The sequence below is a fragment of the Mixophyes fleayi genome, chromosome 2 (assembly GCF_038048845.1).
Source record: "Mixophyes fleayi isolate aMixFle1 chromosome 2, aMixFle1.hap1, whole genome shotgun sequence".
NCBI lineage: Eukaryota > Metazoa > Chordata > Amphibia > Anura > Limnodynastidae > Mixophyes > Mixophyes fleayi.
In genome coordinates, this window is record NC_134403.1 from 329544283 (window position 1) to 329563353 (window position 19071).

Consider the following 19071-nt stretch of genomic DNA (forward strand, 5'->3'; position numbering starts at 1 on the left):
TCAGCTTCACCCACGGATCTTATCCCTCCTCCTCCTTCCCCCCCCCTCCAAAAAATTGAAGAGAGTTATGCTGTCAGCAACAAAACAGCAAACAACTCTGCCTTCTAAAGAGAAATTATCACAAATCCTCAAGGCGAGTCCAAGGGTGTTGGTGGTTGTCAAGCCTGACCTTCCCATCACTGTACGGGAAGAGGTGGCTCGGGAGGAGCCTATTGATGATGTAGCTGGCGCTGTGGAGGAACTTGATGATGAGGATAGTGATGTGGTTATTGTAAATGAGGCACCAGGGGGGGAAACAGCTGATGTCCATGGGATGAAAAAGCCCATCGTCATGCCTGGTCAGAAGACCAAAAAATGCACCTCTTCGGTCTGGAGTTATTTTTATCCAAATCCAGATAACCAATGTATGGCCATATGTAGCTTATGTAAAGCTCAAATAAGCAGGGGTAAGGATCTTGCCCACCTAGGAACATCCTCCCTTATACGTCACCTGAATAACCTTCATAGTTCAGTGGTTAGTTCAGGAACTGGGGCTAGGACCCTCATCGGTACAGGGACACCTAAATCCCGTGGTCCAGTTGGATACACACCAGCAACACCCTCCTCGTCAACTTCCTCCACAATCTCCATCAGATTCAGTCCTGCAGCCCAAGTCAGCAGCCAGACTGGGTCCTCCTCAATACGGGATTCATCCGAGGAATCCTGCAGCGGTACGCCTACTACTGCCACTGCTGCTGTTGCTGCTGCTAGTCGGTCATCTTCCCAGAGGGGAAGTCGTAAGACCGCTAAGTCTTTCACAAAACAATTGACCGTCCAACAGTCGTTTGCCATGACCACCAAATACGATAGTAGTCACCCTATTGCAAAGCGTATAACTGCGGCTGTAACTGCAATGTTGGTGTTAGACGTGCGCCCGGTGTCCGCCATCAGTGGAGTGGGATTTAGAGGGTTGATGGAGGTATTGTGTCCCCGGTACCAAATCCCGTCGAGATTCCACTTCACTAGGCAGGCGATACCAAAAATGTACAGAGAAGTACGATCAAGTGTCCTCAGTGCTCTAAAAAATGCGGTTGTACCCACTGTCCACTTAACCACGGACATGTGGACAAGTGGTTCTGGGCAAACGAAGGACTATATGACTGTGACAGCCCACTAGGTAGATGCATCGCCTTCCGCAGCAACAGCAACAGCTGCATCAGTAGCAGCATCTACAAAATGGCTGCTCGTGCAAAGGCAGGCAACCTTGTGTATTACAGGCTTTAATAAGAGGCACAACGCTGACAACATATTAGAGAAACTGAGGGAAATTATCTCCCAGTGGCTTACCCCACTTAGACTCTCATGGGGATTTGTGGTGTCAGACAATGCCAGTAACATTGTGCGGGCATTAAATATGGGCAATTTCCAGCACGTCCCATGTTTTGCCCACACCATTAATTTGGTGGTGCAGCATTACCTCAAGAGTGATAGGGGTGTGCAGGAGATGCTTGTGGTGGCGCGCAAAATTGCTGGACACTTTCGGCATTCAGCCAGTGCCTACCGCAGACTAGAGGCACATCAAAAAAGCATGAACCTGCCCTGCCATCACCTCAAACAAGAGGTTATGACGCGCTGGAACTCCACCCTCTATATGCTGCAGAGGATGGAGGAGCAGCAAAAGGCCATTCAGGCCTACACAGCCACCTACGACATAGGCAAAGGAGTGGGGATGCGCCTGAGTCAAGCGCAGTGGAGACTGATTTCCGTGTTGTGCAAGGTTCTGCAGCCATTTGAACTTGCCACACGAGAAGTCAGTTCCGACACTGCCAGCTTGAGTCAGGTCATTCCCCTGATCAGGCTGTTGCAGAAGCAGCTGGAGAAAGTGAGGGAGGAGCTGGTAAGCCATTGCGATTACACCAAGCATGTAGCTCTTGTGGATGTAGCCCTTCGTACGCTTTGCCAGGATCCGAGGGTGGTCAGTCTTTTAAAGTCAGAGGAATACATTCTGGCCACCGTGCTGGATCCTCGGTTTAAAGCGTATGTTGTGTCTCTGTTTCCGGCGGACACAAGTCTACAGCGGTGCAAAGACCTGCTGGTCAGGAGATTGTCCTCTGAAGAGGACCGTGACATGCCAACAGCTCCACCCTCATTTTCTTCCACATCTATGGCTGCGAGGAAAAAGCTCAGTTCTCCCAAAAGAGGCGCTGGCGGGGATGCTGATAACATCTGGTCCGGACTGAAGGACCTGCCAACCATTGCAGACATGTCTACTCTCGCTGCATTGGATGCTGTCACAATAGAAAAAATTGTGGATGATTACTTTGCTGACACCATCCAAGTAGACATGTCAGACAGTCCATATTGTTACTGGCAGGAAAAAAGGCAGTTTGGAAGCCCCTGTACAAACTGGCTCTATTTTACCTGAGTTGTCCCCCCTCCAGTGTGTACTCGGAAAGAGTTTTTAGTGCAGCGGGGAACCTGGTCAGTGAGCGGCGAAGGAGGTTGCTTCCTCATAACGTTGAAAAAATGATGTTTATAAAAATGAATAATCAATTCCTCAATGAAGTACAGCACTGCCCTCCAGATACTACAGAGGGACCTGTGGTTGTGGAGTCCAGCGGGGACGAATTGATAATGTGTGATGAGGAGGAAGTACACACTGTAGGGGGAGAGGAATCAGAGGTTGAGGATGAGGACGACATCTTGCCTCAGTAGAGCCTGTTTAGTCTGTACAGGGAGAGATGAATAGCTTTTTTGGTGTGGGGGCCCAAACAAACCAATCATTTCAGCCAAAGTTGTTTGGTAGGCCCTGTCGCTGAAATGATTGGTTTGTTAAAGTGTGCATGTCCTATTTCAACAACATAAGGGTGGGTGTGAGGGCCCAAGGACAATTCCATCTTGGAACTTTTTTTTTTGCATTATATGACCAATCAACAGTCGTTTGCCATGTTCAAAAAGTAAAACCAAATTTAAACAAATTCAAGAAATTAAACCAAAAGTAAAATGCCCTGTCATAATTTAAAACAAGAGGTATTGACGTGCTCTAAAACTACTGTATTGTTGTTTATATTTTATAAACACTACACTTGAAAGCTTGAGTCTTTCAATGAAAAAGTAACTGTCCATTACACGAATATTTGCAACAGGGACAATTTTAGGGTTAAGAAAGTCAACTAATAACACTTCGACGCTGTCTGTCTTTATAAACACTACACTTGGAAGTTGGAGGAGGTATTGTGGCTACCGGGGCCACTCCACTGTGCAGTCCATATTTAGGTGTATCAGATATTAAACAACGGTGACAGTTGATGCCCAATTTTTTAACTATATTGTTGGCGCTGTAAAAAATTGTGTTCCGGGCACACCACACTACGCAGTCCATACCCTTTTTTGGTGGAATTCTGACCCGTGGAGGGTTTTTTAATTATATTGTGACCTCGGTACCAAATTGTGTACCGGGGCCACCACACTACGCAGTCAAGATAGATAGATGCGTATCATAGATAAAGTACATTCAGTGGTGTGGGGCAAATTGAAAAATATTCAAAATGCACTGACATTATCAAAAACAAGAGGTTTTCACACGCTGAAACTCCAACATGTATATGATGGAGAGGATGGAGGAGCAGCCGTATGTGCAGTGTAATGCAGACCTGTTGAAGGTTTTTTTATATATTTTATTGTGGTGCCCAGTGCCCACTACTCTACGCAGTCCAGATACTATTTTTGGGTGTAATTCTGACCTGTTGAAGGTTTTCTATATATTATATTGTGGTGGCCAGTGCCCACTACTCTACGCAGTCCAGATACTATTTTTGGGTGTAATTCTGACCTGTTGAAGCTTTTCTATATATTATATTGTGGTGGCCAGTGGCCAGTCCTCTATGCAGTCCAGATACTATTTTTGGGTTTAATTCAGACCTGTTGAAGGTTTTCTATATATTTTTTATTGTGGTGCCCAGTGCCCACTACTCTACGCAGTCCAGATACTATTTTTGGGTGTAATTCTGACCTGTTGAAGGTTTTCTATATATTATATTGTGGTGGCCAGTGGCCAGTCCTCTATGCAGTCCAGATACTTGTTTGGTGGAATTCAGACCAGTTGAGGGTGTATTTATTTTATTGTGGCCCCCGGTATCAAATTGGGTACCGGGGCCACCCCACTACGCAGTCCAGATACTTGTTTGGTGGAATTCAGACCAGTTGAGGGTTTTATTATTATATTGTGGGGACCACTCTATACCACACTACCACTCTATACCACTCTATTTAATACTTTAATTCTATTTAATACTTTAATTCTATTACTAATTCCCATAAAGAGGAACTGCCGATTCTATTTAATACTTTAATTCTATTAGTAGTTACCATGAAGAGGAACAAAATAAACCAATTTTACCAAAAGTATAATATGACTTATAAACACTACACTTGAAAGATGGTGCCTTTAAATGAAAAAGTCAGTCTTCATTGCACGACTATGTGCAACAGGGACAGTTTTTTGGTTTACAAAGTCAACCAATAACACTTCGACCCTGTCTGTCTTTAACATACTTGATCGGATCTCAATGACGAATGGTCTGTACCATGTTTGGAGGAGGTATTGTGGCCCCGGTACCAAATTGGGTACCGGGGCCACTCCACTATGCAGTCCAAATAGAGGTGTATCAGATATTAAACAACGTTGACTGTTGCTGCAAAAATTTTAAATAATATTGTGGGGAACACTGCACTACACAGTCCATAAACTTTTTGGGTGGAATTCAGACCTGTGTAGGATTTTTTAATAATATTGTGGTGACCCACTCCTCTACGCAGTCCAGGTACATTATTGGTGCGAATCATACAAGTTGATGGTTTTCTTATTATATATATTGTGGTGACCCACTCCTCTACGCAGTCCAGGTACATTATTGGAGCGAATCATACAAGTTCAGGGTTTTTAATTTATATTGTGGTGACCCACTCCTCTACGCAGTCCAGGTACATTATTGGTGCGAATCATATAAGTTCAGGGTTTTTAATTTATATTGTGGTGACCCACTCCTCTACGCAGTCCAGGTACATTATTGGTGCGAATCATACAAGTTCAGGGTTTTTAATTTATATTGTGGTGACCCACTCCTCTACGCAGTCCAGGTACATTATTGGTGCGAATCATACAAGTTGATGGTTTTCTTATTATATATATTGTGGTGACCCACTCCTCTACGCAGTCCAGGTACATTATTGGTGCGAATCATACAAGTTCAGGGTTTTTAATTTATATTGTGGTGACCCACTCCTCTACGCAGTCCAGGTACATTATTGATGCGAATCATACAAGTTCAGGGTTTTTAATTTATATTGTGGTGACCCACTCCTCTACGCAGTCCAGGTACATTATTGGTGCAAATCATACAAGTTGATGGTTTTCTTATTATATATATTGTGGTGACCCACTCCTCTACGCAGTCCAGGTACATTATTGGTGCGAATCATACAAGTTCAGGGTTTTTAATTTATATTGTGGTGACCCACTCCTCTACGCAGTCCAGGTACATTATTGGAGCGAATCATACAAGTTCAGGGTTTTTAATTTATATTGTGGTGACCCACTCCTCTACGCAGTCCAGGTACATTATTGGTGCGAATCATACAAGTTCAGGGTTTTTAATTTATATTGTGGTGACCCACTCCTCTACGCAGTCCAGGTACATTATTGGTGCGAATCATACAAGTTGATGGTTTTCTTATTATATATATTGTGGTGACCCACTCCTCTACGCAGTCCAGGTACATTATTGGAGCGAATCATACAAGTTCAGGGTTTTTAATTTATATTGTGGTGACCCACTCCTCTACGCAGTCCAGGTACATGTTTTGGTGCGATTAAGACCAGTTGATGGTTTTCTTATTATATTGTGGGGACCACTCCACTACGCAGTCCAGAAAGATAGCTCGTTGCAACGTTTTGGACTAAGAACTATATTGTGAGGTGTTCAGAATACACGGTAAATTAGTGGAAATGCTTGTTATTGAATGTTATTGAGGTCAATAATAGCGTAGGAGTGAAAATAAGCCCAAAAAATTGATTTTTTAACTTTTTATGCTTTTTTCAAAAAAAATCCGAATCCAAAACCTTAAATCCGAACCAAAACCTTTCGGCAGGTGTTTTGCGAAACAAATCCGAACCCAAAACATCGAGAAAATCCGGATCCAAAACACAAAACACGAGACCTCAAAAGTCGCCCGTGCACATCCCTAATACACATAATATATTTGATAGTAAATTAGGATATATTATGTCTCTTAAATGTTTTAAATCCAACTAACTTTGAAAATATTCCTGATATTTGTATTTCTAGCAGTTGATACACTGATGGAATGTAAAGTTATAAGCTTGAATATACTAAACTAACTAGACTCCTTCCCAGAGGATGGAATAGTTGGTAGTGTTAACTTGGAAAATCATGGTTTATAGCATATTTTTAGTATATTTAATACTTATTGATAGCTACGTATCAGTGTACTGTATTGGTGTGTCTTTTTTTTGTGTGATCCTTTCAGCTTAATTGTGAATTGGCTGGCTCATGTATAATTTGCTATTGTCCATTTATGGTGTGACTTGTGGGTGCAGATGTAAATGCACAGAGACCAATGTTCTTAGTAATTCCAAAGTGCATTGCCATACCCCTTAAATATTAAGAAATTCTTGTTAAATTACAGTATCTAATGTCTCATTTATCAACTTATTTACACACAAGATCAAATTGCACAGTATTATTATCAATTACTGTATCTGTTTCTAATCAATATAACACAAGATATGTTTTCCACAGGAGGCAAAGCATCTGGAAATCAGAGTGAGATGTCCAAGGGCCACAAGTCTATAGAAAGTTAAATATGGAAAAATTAGTAGTAGATAGTTGAAGGCATCTGGATTCTTGCTCGGAGGCTCTATTCCAAAACATAGGATCCATAAAATGTGTAGGAACTATGCAAAATGTTCTTATTTATTTGCAAGAGTTTGTAGGTATAAATTTAATTGAAATTAAAACAATAGAGACATAGTTTTCTATAGAAATGTTTCGTTTTGCAGTTAGGAGAATTATGCTATGTACAGTAGAATTTACACTCCGTATATGATTATTTTGTGGTAGACCGGAAGTTCATATAAATTGAACAACGAAATGATAGCGACAAGCTTAATATAGCCAGAGGCTCTTCTTTTTGACCCCATACAGTTTAAGAATCACTCCCAGAATCTCTCTTAAATTTCTCACTTTTTTGGAAAACCCTTTTGAAAGACAACCACATGCGATGATAATCCTTCAGGACAATGTGAACTACAAATAATGACAACAGAAGAAGGATTTCTTATGTTCTAGATTGTTTTAACAGATTACTAAGAAGGACTTTTATCAAGTGTTACCAGAGGCAACCACCACAGGTTACTGAAAAAGTGAATTGAATTCATTTTACACAGTACAAGTAAAGGAAGGAAGAAAACTAAAGAAGAGGTACTCCCAAGGCTCCAGGAGATTGAAGATGGACCAAGCCAAGAAGAAAAGAAACATAACGGACTATCAAGCCAAGCCAAGCCTGGCAATTTTTTCTTTTTTAAACTTCATTTTTTTCGGCATTTTATAATTCCCTTATAGTTCACTGCCCTTCACAGAGAATCCTGAAATTGATACTGAGAGTTCTGTAAACGTTGTGATAACGTTTTAATAGCAAGCTTGACCAATCCTCTTAGTTTACTCATAGATAAGGATTCGGTAAACAAACTATATGATAATTTTGACAAGACTTAATGTGGTGAGCAACATGTATGAAAGTTGTGTTCAGTCCCCAGAAAAGCATAATTGGTTGGCTGCATAATGGACATGTAAGATGACTCTATCAGGAATTTACAAAATTAAATGCAAGTTTTGATATTTAATAAGATACTTTTGCTTAACCCCAATAACATTAGAGTTTACATTTAGAAGAAAATGAAGATATGAACATCCACAAATGGACTGTAGGAACTAGTGAAAGAAAATGATAGTGACTACTCTGTTTATGATTTAAATAAAAGTGTTTTAAGATAAATTACCATAAGAATAATTGAGTGTACGAAAATTATTTAATTTCTAATATGGTCATAATTGTTATTTTCATTTGCCATATCTCTGAAACATTGTAGTTTAAATGATATTTGCAAAGATTAGCTTTGATATAATGGTACCAACAGTTGAGAACTGTAGCTGTATATTTAAAGACATGATTGTGTGTTTGATGGATCCCACCTTCAGTTACAACAGGAGGTTGTGACTGGTTAGGTCCTAATTACTGTTACTGAAGGTATACTGGCACTTTTTGTGGGAAACTGCAGCAAGGTTTTGAAAGGTGAGGGTTGGTTTTTGTGGTGTAGTGCCCCTTCCTGACAGGTACTTCAGACCGGTGAAGTTGCTGTGCAAAACAGTGTGGGTGTTGCAAAAAAAATACCTGTAAGTAACAGCGGAAAAAGATGAACAGTAATTAGTTGAGGAACAAGTTGTGGTCAATTTGATTAGTAACTTCTGGAGTTTCTTTTTGGTTCTGCTTCACTTCCTGAAGAGTACTTCAAACCGATAAAGACACTGGGCAAACCGATGTGGGTGTAATTACTTATGTATATGTGTGAACTGATCCCATTGTTCAAATAGTATAAAAACTTCAGTCAGATTTACTATGGTCAGATTTCAGCATTGAAACTCTCTCAAGCTAACGTTGGTAGCACCTGCGTAAAACTATATTTAAACCCATGGTTCATTAATAAATGTATTTATTTTCCCTTTAAGCAACTGGATTGGGCAATCTATGTTTCTACTTTATTTCTAAAGCTGGGTACAACGACACAGTTTACATCCAATAATCGGCTAAATCAGCCGACATACGGCCGCTCGTTCAAAAGTCAGGTCAGTGTGTGCAGTGACACGATGGTCGAAAGTCTGCCCAAATGGACGATTGTCGCCTCATTTGGTTGGTCATACCGTTTAATATTTTCGTTCCAATCTCGTTTCCGCTGTGTAGTGTGTATAAACTTCCGACCGATCCACAACAGTGAGTACGAAATTATAGTCATTGCTCACGACAACATGGCTGTAAAAAGCCGCTAACGGGACGTCCGCTCTTCCCTTTATCGTCCTAAACAAGGCTAGTGTGCATGCAGTACATGGACCGAGAGATCGGAACATCGATCGCATGTAAAATCGCTCGGCATAAAAAGTTGGTGGCAATTTCTGTAGTGTGTACCCAGCTTTAGTCCAAGCAAGCCTGAGGGAGATAAGCCAGGAATCGGCACAGATAAGCCTTATTTGTTTTTATTAACTGTATGCAGTTTGCTTATGAATCTCTCCACATTATATGGTGTCTGGAAATATTACACTGCGAGCACTCATTGGCTCTATTTGGTTTGTCATTTCTAGATTGCTCATTTTCTGATTGAGGAGATTGGGTTACAAGACTCTCTAAACTACTTGCCAAAGTATTTCAAAATATTAATAGATACATAGTGTCATTGGTGTAGGGTGATAAGAGAGCGAGAGTCAAAATATGCTCCTTATGCAGGGCCAAGAATATTGGGGGACTAACCTTCCCTATTATTAGAATCTATTATTTTGCCTCTCAGCTCACCCATTTAATTGCTTGGCATGGAAAATCACCAGGGGCATCTCTTAGACACTTTCAGGTCAAGCAGACGGACCTTTTCCTAGAGCCATTGCAATTACTCTTGGCAAGCCAAAAGCTTCAAACAGTACCTCATATTATAAAACAGGCCATAATCCAGATACACCTCTCTGGTTTACCAATGGGCTCCGGGAGCTGGCTAAGATTACAAGGGATGTAAGCTGGCGAAAAATTGGGATCCATACCATTGGCCAGCTTGACACAAATCAATATTTAAAATCTTTTGAGCAGCTGTGGGTATTACTCTCAGTACCCAATTCTTTTTTTTTAGGCATTTCCAATTATTTCATGCTCTTAGATCCCAATTTGGTGAGGGCAGTCCTAAACTTTTAGATCAAAGTAGAAGATTTGGATGAGGTTTCTGATGAAGTGTGGTACTTCGGGGTACAAAAGAGGCTATCTCCTGTCTGAGGTTTCAGCAGGTGCACTTTTACATTTTGCATAGGGTTCACCTAACCCCTCCGGGCCTGCACAAAATGGATAGACATGAAGTCCTAACTGTCCTAAATGTAACACTCTTTTTGGTACTTTTTGGCACATGCTCTGAGGTTGCCAGTGGTGCATGCATTTTGGAAGGAGGTATGGAAATGTATAACTTTCATAGTGACAGTAGCGGCTGCCTTATGCCCTAAGATATGCCTTTTTGGCATCACTTTGGAAGAACGTCTTAGAATACAGCTATTTATATACATATACAAGTTAACATCACTGGCTAATGTTATACTTGCTGAGACACCTAATATACATAACTGGATTGCCCTTGTTAATGATGTATGGAAAGATGAAAGGTTTATGTACATGAGTAGAGAAGTTCTACATAAATACATAAAGTCTGGTTGCGTTGGTACAAATCTTACTTTGTTATACATCCTAATTAGGATGATGATAGTGAGTAAGGAATGATCTGGGTTTGGAGAGTTCAACTCAGCCCTGTGCAGCACTTCTGTCCATTTGTTTGTATTGCCTATTTTAATCTCTATTACACTTATCTGTATTGTATTTGCTGATTTATTTACTGGGAGATTATGTTGATAGTTGATAGTAGGATCAGGTAAAGTTATAGCAGAGGTGTCACTAATTTTGGTAAATTCTTTTACAGTAGACAAGACCAGATGTCAAAATGTTGTGCTGAGTCATTGGTAACATTGGCACACAGCAGTAGCTGAAAGGAAAAGTGGTGCAAGATGGAATTGTCCTTGGGCCCTCCCACCCACCCTTATGTTGGGTCCTAAAAAGGACATGCACACTTTAACAAACCAAGCACTTCAGCGACAAGGAGTGTCACTTTTGTATCTGATGTGCTTGGTTTGTTTGGGCCCCCACAAAACAAGCTAACAATGAGCTTAAGGCACCTAAGGGTAAAGTGCTGTTAATGAACTCTGTGGCAAGATGTTTGTTGTCATCATCCTCAGCCTCATTTTCACTCTCATCAGTGTGTACATCATCCTCACACATTATTAATTCATCACCGCTGGAATCCACCATTACAGAAGTCTCTGTATTTTGATGTAATTGGCGGGAAAGGCCTTCCTCTTGGAAATTGTAGTTCGATTTTATGAACATCATCTTTTCCACATTTTGAGGAAGTAGCCTCCTACGCCGATCGCTGACAAGGTTCCCGGCTGTGTTGAAAACTCAGAGTATACACTGGAGGGTGGGCAGATTAGGCAGTGCAAAGCGACTTGGTATATGGGTCTCCAAATTCCTTTTATTTCCTCCCAGTATGTAAAGAGACTGTCTGATGTGTTTATTTCTATGTTGTCGTTAAAATAATCCTTCACCATCCTTTGGATATTGATAGTAGGATCTGGTGGAGGTTGCGGTAGAGGTGTCATGTTTTTTGGTCAATTCTTTTAGACAAGAGCAGATGTCAAAGTGTTGTGCTGAATCATCTGTCTCATCCCTGGGTCTCTTGGGAAAGCTAAGTTTTTTTTACTAGCAGCAGTTGACTGAGAAACTGAAAGAGGAGACGCCTAGAGAACAAAGAGAAAACATAGCTCTTAAACCTAGGATCAAGCACAGTCGCCAAAATGTAGTGATCTGATTGCAAGATTTTGATAACTCTTGGATCCTGGCGAAGCGAATAAAGTTAAAGATGCTCAGGCTCGGTTCCTTGAGAACTGAACACACCCGACCTTAGCATATCCGAGTACCAAGTCATCATTACGTCGTCGGATCTTGGTCTATTGTGATATTCAGGAGAGCTCCATTACTAATTCTCATTGCTGAAAAATACAAATACAAGTACCTAACTAACTAACTATTAGTTAGTTAGGCAAAGTAGCAACACATCTGCCTCATGGTATGAAAAACAGCCTGAGGAAACATTGAACAGTATTTTAGGAAAAAAGGGATAATTTCTATATAATCAAATTGATGGTTGGACATTGGTGTGACGTTTACAGTTTTGCACAGTGCTCATCTTCAGACTTTTCCACCTGCTCACAAACCTAGGGGCACTTCTACTTTGCAAGGGCATCTCTAAAGATTGGAGAGTAAGGATGCATATTTTCACAGTTATAGATCTTCTCTATTTCCGACTAAAAATGTCAATGGCTGTATATTATAATAGTCAAGATCTACTCCAGATACAACTAAACATGACACTCCTACATATATATCTAGATGCAAAATGTTTCAATGTCATAATTTCCCCAACCATACCACACAGAAGAGTAAATTGAATGTTGTCTCAGCTCTATTCTGTCACACTTCTATGCTGAGAGGTGAAAAGGACAGCTACAGAGCCCCAAGTATGGTGAAAGCATATAATATTTATTAAGCAGATATGACCCAGTGTAGAAAATGGTAAAAACCGAATACGATAGACACTGAAAATTGGATCTGTGGGTGAGGCAGGTAACAACAAATAATACAAGTGAACAGGCTGAGTGGAAAGAAACCAGGATGCCAGGTAGCAGCTTGTTGTAGTCCCAGAGAACAGGAGAAGTAACAGGAGTAACAAATGAGAACAACAATATCAGGAACAACATCAATGACCAGCAAAGGGGGACTGAGGGAGTCAGACATAAATAAGGAGAGAACAGTTGCAGATAATTAGCAGGTTAACCCCTGCTAGTGAGAGAAAAGGCAAAGCACGATAGCAGCTCCTCTGGTGGTTCAGAGGTACTGCAGGGTGCATTAAAATAATATGTAGCCCAGAGTAGTCCTATAGGCAAGAGCTGTCAGGACAAAGCAGTATGCTGAAGAGATTCTGCAGTAGAAAGGCAGATCCTAACAAATTCATTTTTTAAAATGCAATTTTACATATACAATGGGGAATTGCATTCCAGGAATGGGGAAGCAAAAGCAGAACTTAAGGATAGTATCGCTAGATCTTTGCATCTCTGGGCTTCCCCCTATCCAGCAAATTTTCCCTGCCGGTGTTAGCTTGCTTCAGGTTTCACTGCGTCTCTCTCCAACTTAACAGCGTTGATTTAAGGAGTAATTAATAGGAAAAATGCATTATTTATTTATATATAAGTGGCTTTGGAAAAGAAGCCAATGGCTTCCAGTTCCACTGAACACGTGTGAAGGAGCAGAGGTTTGTCACCATGCGCAGATGCAAGGAAGACGAACTGGCAAAGCATTAAGAGTTCTCTTACCGTTGCCAGCCAGTATTGCCAGGCACCTGATTATCACTCAGCTGCTCCGCCAATATGTTCCAAATCGTGGAGATGGGTGGTGATCTATGACTGCAGTATGCAGCGGTAGAAAACCTGCTCTATCACCACTTAATAGTAAATAGACCAATATGACTCCTTCATTTATACTCCTAGCAATTAGAAAAGGCTAAGCCTCTTCTTACAACAATTGTCTTGTTCCGTGTAATGCACTTTACACCTGCACTGGCTACATTTTTTTTCTCATATTTTCCTGTGGAAATAATTGAATTGATTACATAGAAGTTTTGCATTTCACAAAAGAGTAGCTTTTCATTAAAGACTGATGGCATTAACTCATTCTATGCTTCAGAGCTCAGCAAGCTAACATAAAGTAATTTTGAAATAGTTCCCGGCATATTCAATCCAGCCTTCAGGATAAATGGGGCTCTTTACTACGTTATGCATCGTGTAACAACAACCAATCAGAGTATCACTTTCTTTCTGCGATGATGAAGCAAGCAATATGGTTCAAGTACGTGCACATTATCTACCACAATTCTACCACCTCCCTGCATCTCTTATCTCAGGGCACTGGAGCGTTAACGCACTACAAACAAGTTTCGCTAAATGATCAACTCTGACTTCCACCAGAGGAAAATATTCTTTGTGAGTTATTTTCCCTGTAACCTGAAGCTGGCACAGGAGGAGCATTAATATCCCCTGAGCTGATGTGATTTTATCCCAGTGAGAAATGAAAGACCTGAAATTCCCCAGCAGGTTAAGCCACTGATGAATTATTATAGGTTATTCCTTCCCAGCCAAGATAACAAGCCGAATGTCTGAATGCAAGGCAGAGACCTGTGTGTGTGCAGAGATATGCCTGCGAGCCATATGCTTGTGTGCGTTTGAATAAGGATGTGTAATTATGTTGTATGCCTGAGTAAGGCGAAAGGGTTTATTCAGTGTCTGCATATAAAATATATATTGTAAATAATGCATTATTGTGTATGTGTGCTACGTGTGTGCCAGAAGTATGTAGGCACATTATGCACTTATAGAATGGGAGTTTGGGAGAATACTCAGTATTACTGAATTATTAAATCGATTTAGCGGCAATCATGCATGCAGGGAAAGATCATGGTAAAGAACGCAGGAGAAACATCAAAAGCCCTTTAACTGGTAATCTGATTTCCTGATTACTTCATTTAGTTTACTGACTTACAAGTCAGCATTAAAGTAACAGAGACCAAGTGATAAAGAATACTGGTACATATTCAACACTTTATTAAAGTGTTTTAAAAAAAATTATATATATATATATATATATATATATATATATATATATATATAATTTTAGCAAGAGTATTTTTTTTTTGGTGGGGGCAAGGGGTTATGCTCAAAGTAATAACCTTGGGTTACTACAATGAACAAAAAATTACTGAATGTTTCAGATGTACATTTTCTGGGAATTCGGAGAACATGAATTCAATGGAACACTTCTCAATAAGAAGTTGACTCCCAAAAGTGAACAAAACTGGTAGATTTACAGGACATTTTAAACATGCTTCAGGTGCCTATAGACCCCCTTCCTCTGATGCTAGAAGTAGAATGTCTGTCTAAATGCTAGTTTACTTTTTATGACCTCTTTTCAAATACTTTTCAAGTCAGGGTTTATTTACACTGGCCTAACTTCTGATTAAAATATCTTACCAAGTTGATATTACCTCCACACAACATGCCTTAAGTTTACCTTTGTTTACAAACCTTGACATGACTTTTGTAAGTATGATATTTGAGAAAATATTACATTTTACAGTGTTCTTTGTTTTCGTCAGTCAAATTAACCCACCTGTTCAGTCTTCTGTTACCAGGTTGAGATGCCCTGATAAGAATGTGAGGGTCTGCTTTTGGATATTATTGAAGATATTGATGTACCCTTAAAGAGATTTTCCAAGAGGTTTTAACTTTTATGACCCATGCTATTAATTGGTATTGGGCACTCATCTGTAGCTACAACTCTGGATATTTCTATCCATAAATACCTCATAGCTAGAGCAGAAGAATTTAGAAACAATTAAAGATAAAAAGTAATTAGTCTCCCCCCTATCAAGTTTTAACCCATGGCTGGACAGAGAGTTCCTCTAAGCTACACCAACCTAATACTATGAATTAAATCACAAACATATATTTGCCGTTTTTTATGACTAGTAGTTAGCTTGCATATGACAATAATCCAAAAATATACTGTTCAACATGCAGAGAACAATGCTCATTTTCCCCCTATTTTCAATTTGTTTTTCAATTAATGTTGTAAGTGAACATTTAATATGTATTATTTTAATTTATTTTTTTACTGAAAAAGTTTTTATTAAGTTTTGCAGGTTTCAAATAGGGGTACAGAAAAAAAGGATCTCACGACTGAAAATACTGAAACATATCTATAAATATAGTACACTTCAAACCTCCTAAACCAGTATGCATAAAATTGGATTACTCTGGGAATCCAACACTTATAGTCTCAGAGTCAGCACTGGCAAGCTGCTGGGAAACGCCATTTCACCAGTGGAGAGTAGGCTGCCGTGGAATATGGCACCCCCAAAGTCTCCATCTCAATACTATAATTCACATTTGAAATAATCTTAGTGGGAGAGGCAATGTACTTCCGGTTATTACAATAGAGGAATCTCCGCTGTTTTTGCTCATATCTTTATGAGTAGCAAGCAAAAATGAATGGAAATTTCAGGCTGGACTCCAGCGGCACTTTGTTTTGAATTGAATTCCCCCTATGTGTGGACCAGGCCATGTCCCATGACTCAATCTTGGATTTGTGAACACACTTCCTCCTGAATTGTCTGTCAACCATAGCACCTTCTATAATATCTTTGTGCAGTCTTGCCACATTAGAACAAGAGATTGAGAAAAAGATGTATATTATTGTTACAATATGGATCTTAAAATGGTAAAATTGTAAGTACAACCCTATTTTCAGAACTGGCAGTGTCTGGACAATTTCCAGCAAGCCCATGTCATCAAAAGACAATTGCACATGGAGAATATGACAGTTAAAACTGTAAAAAATGTAAAGTAAAAAATATAAAAAAAATTACATGCTTATATTTTATTTGTTTTTATCAAATATAATTTAGATTTTGTGTTTCCTACATACATACCTGAATTTAAAAGGAATGAAAGAAATCCAGCTACAGCAAACTGCCTGTACAGTGGCTTTATATACATATTTATTTTCTATGTTGCTCTCAAATAATGTTTTAAGACATCCAAAGTTGTGGACAGACAGATTAGACCTATTTATTAAATTAGTAATGACCAAAGATTTAAAATTTGTGTAAGCAGTCTCATATTTGTTTGCAGCTACATAGTGCATTTAATTGCATGCTTTATACACACACTATTGCAAATCATGAAGGGCCTGAATCATTAAGGAAAGTAAAGCAGAAAAAAAGGAGTAACTTTGCACCTCAGCAAAACCATGTTGCATTGGAAGGGGAGGTAAATTTAAAATGTGGGGACAGATTTATAATTGGGGTAGGGCATGTCATAGATCAATGTTAAATTTCAGTGTAAATATAAAGTTATCAAGTATTTGTGTAATACATAATAAAAAAGACAGTATTTTCTTTCTGTGCAAAATAATAAACTAATTTGCACCTTTTGCATTGTTACATGGTTTTGTCCAGGATAAAATTTACTCCTTTTTTTGCCTTGTTCTCCTTAATGATCCGAAGATATTAAAAACCACAAAGGAGTTCTTTACCGCCTAATAAAGCAGCAAAGGGCAAGGGCCAACAGAGTATTTCTAGAGGGGGGCTTATATATGATGCCACCAGTGTGGCATAGCTATCATTTTACACAGTGCTTGGCTCCTCTACAACTCCTTCCCATCTTCTTCGAATAGATGGACAGTGTTGCGAGTTTCTCCTTCACGAGCAGTGCAGTGTGAAGTCGGACATACCTCGCAACTGTCCTTGCAGTCGGGACAGTCACCCAAAATTGACACTGGCCCTACCAGAATCAGTTGGCAGATTGTCCTGCTCTCTCCCACCTGTTCTTGTAATTTTCACTATCTGCGGCTGTTGCTCACATCTTAAGCTCAGTTGCAACTTCTCTGGAACCTGGAAAATTGGGGTCCTGTTTGGAAAAAGTATAGGAACATAAAAAAGAAAGTTTAGCATTGAGAAAACATTATAAACCTCCCTCCCTGTAACCAGGCCCAGCATAAAATAAATAAGCCGATGTTTAAAAATTAGGAGTCCATCCCTGCAATCAGCCCCAACATAACATTAATAGCATTCACAATTAATAAATATATCTATATCCCCCAGCCAGCCCCAGCATTAAATTATTAGCATCCACATTTATGATTAATACATAAATATATTTCCTCCCAAACAACCCAGCATTTAAATAATTATTATTCATATATAATAAATGGCCCTCCTTCTCACCAACCTCAAACCCATGTTCAATTAATAGTCCTCAAAACACCCCAGCATTAAATTAATAGTCCCATGACCCCACTTTTTTTATTAATAGGTCTCACTATAATCCCAATATAAAATGAATAACTGCCACCACCAGTAAATGATTATCTAACATCCTCACTCTACCATTAAACTAATATCTCACCCCCACCTGCACTACATTAAAAGCAACTTACCAGCGTCCCACCAAACTTACTCTTATATTGAAAGCCTCTTCCCCTGACACTTGCCTTTTGACTTGTGGCACTGTAGCATGCTGTGGGTAGCTGCTGAGAGATGGGAGGTCGCACACGCATGTGAAGACACTGGAGTACAGAACATTTGGTGTCCGGCGGCTGTAAGGTGATTGGTCCTTATGTTCACAAACATATTCTTGAGAGGACTTATGGGTGCATTGAATCTGTGTAATTGAATTAAAGTCATGGTTATTCAGGGGCAAAAGCAACATTTGTAGAGGGCTGTTTCCACGCCATGCCACCATAGTCCAAATTTTCCTATCCCCTTCAAATACTGGGGCAATGGTAGCAAACTATCCTGATTCTGATGGTGCAGTCCCAATTTTATGTGACTGTCTTCCTTAGTCAGGACTTTGTTCTGACTGCAAGGATAATTGTTATGTAAGTCGTGTTTCACATTGTACTGCTTATTAAGGGAAAACTACTAGCATCTAACTGTAGCGCATTCAGCATGCCCTTAATAAAGGAGTGGTGGAATGATTTGCAATAGTAAAGTGGCTGGTCCCGAGGGAGGGACCAGCCTATCAATGAGTGCTGGATGGAGGGCAACTGGAACCCCCCCACCAGTGTATGCCTGTTATGCCTAACCAGTAAAGAAGTAGCACATCCCATTAAGTTTTAATTAAATGCATTCGCAATAGCAGTCTTGGTAGACAACATCTCATCATTTTTTAGCATATTAGTAGGCTTCTTATTGTTTGAGGGCTCAAATAAATTGTTAATGACCTTCCAGAAATTTGCAGGATTTGCAATGTTTTAATAAAATGGTCAGAGTAGTATTTTATTAAAGAGATATAAAAATACTTAAAACTGATTCAATAAGAAGATATGCAACAGTCACTTAATTAAAAAAAAAAAGCTAAATCACAATTATCATCAAACCCAGTATTCATTTTAAGTATCAATTCAGCTTTTACATTGCCTTAGCAATAAGGTGTGATCACCTTCTCTCAAACCCAAATCAAGCTTGTTACATTTTGTTGATGGATTCCAGTAGCAAGAGGAAATGTACAGTCTTTAGTGAGCAAGATATTTTCACTGCATAGGAGAATG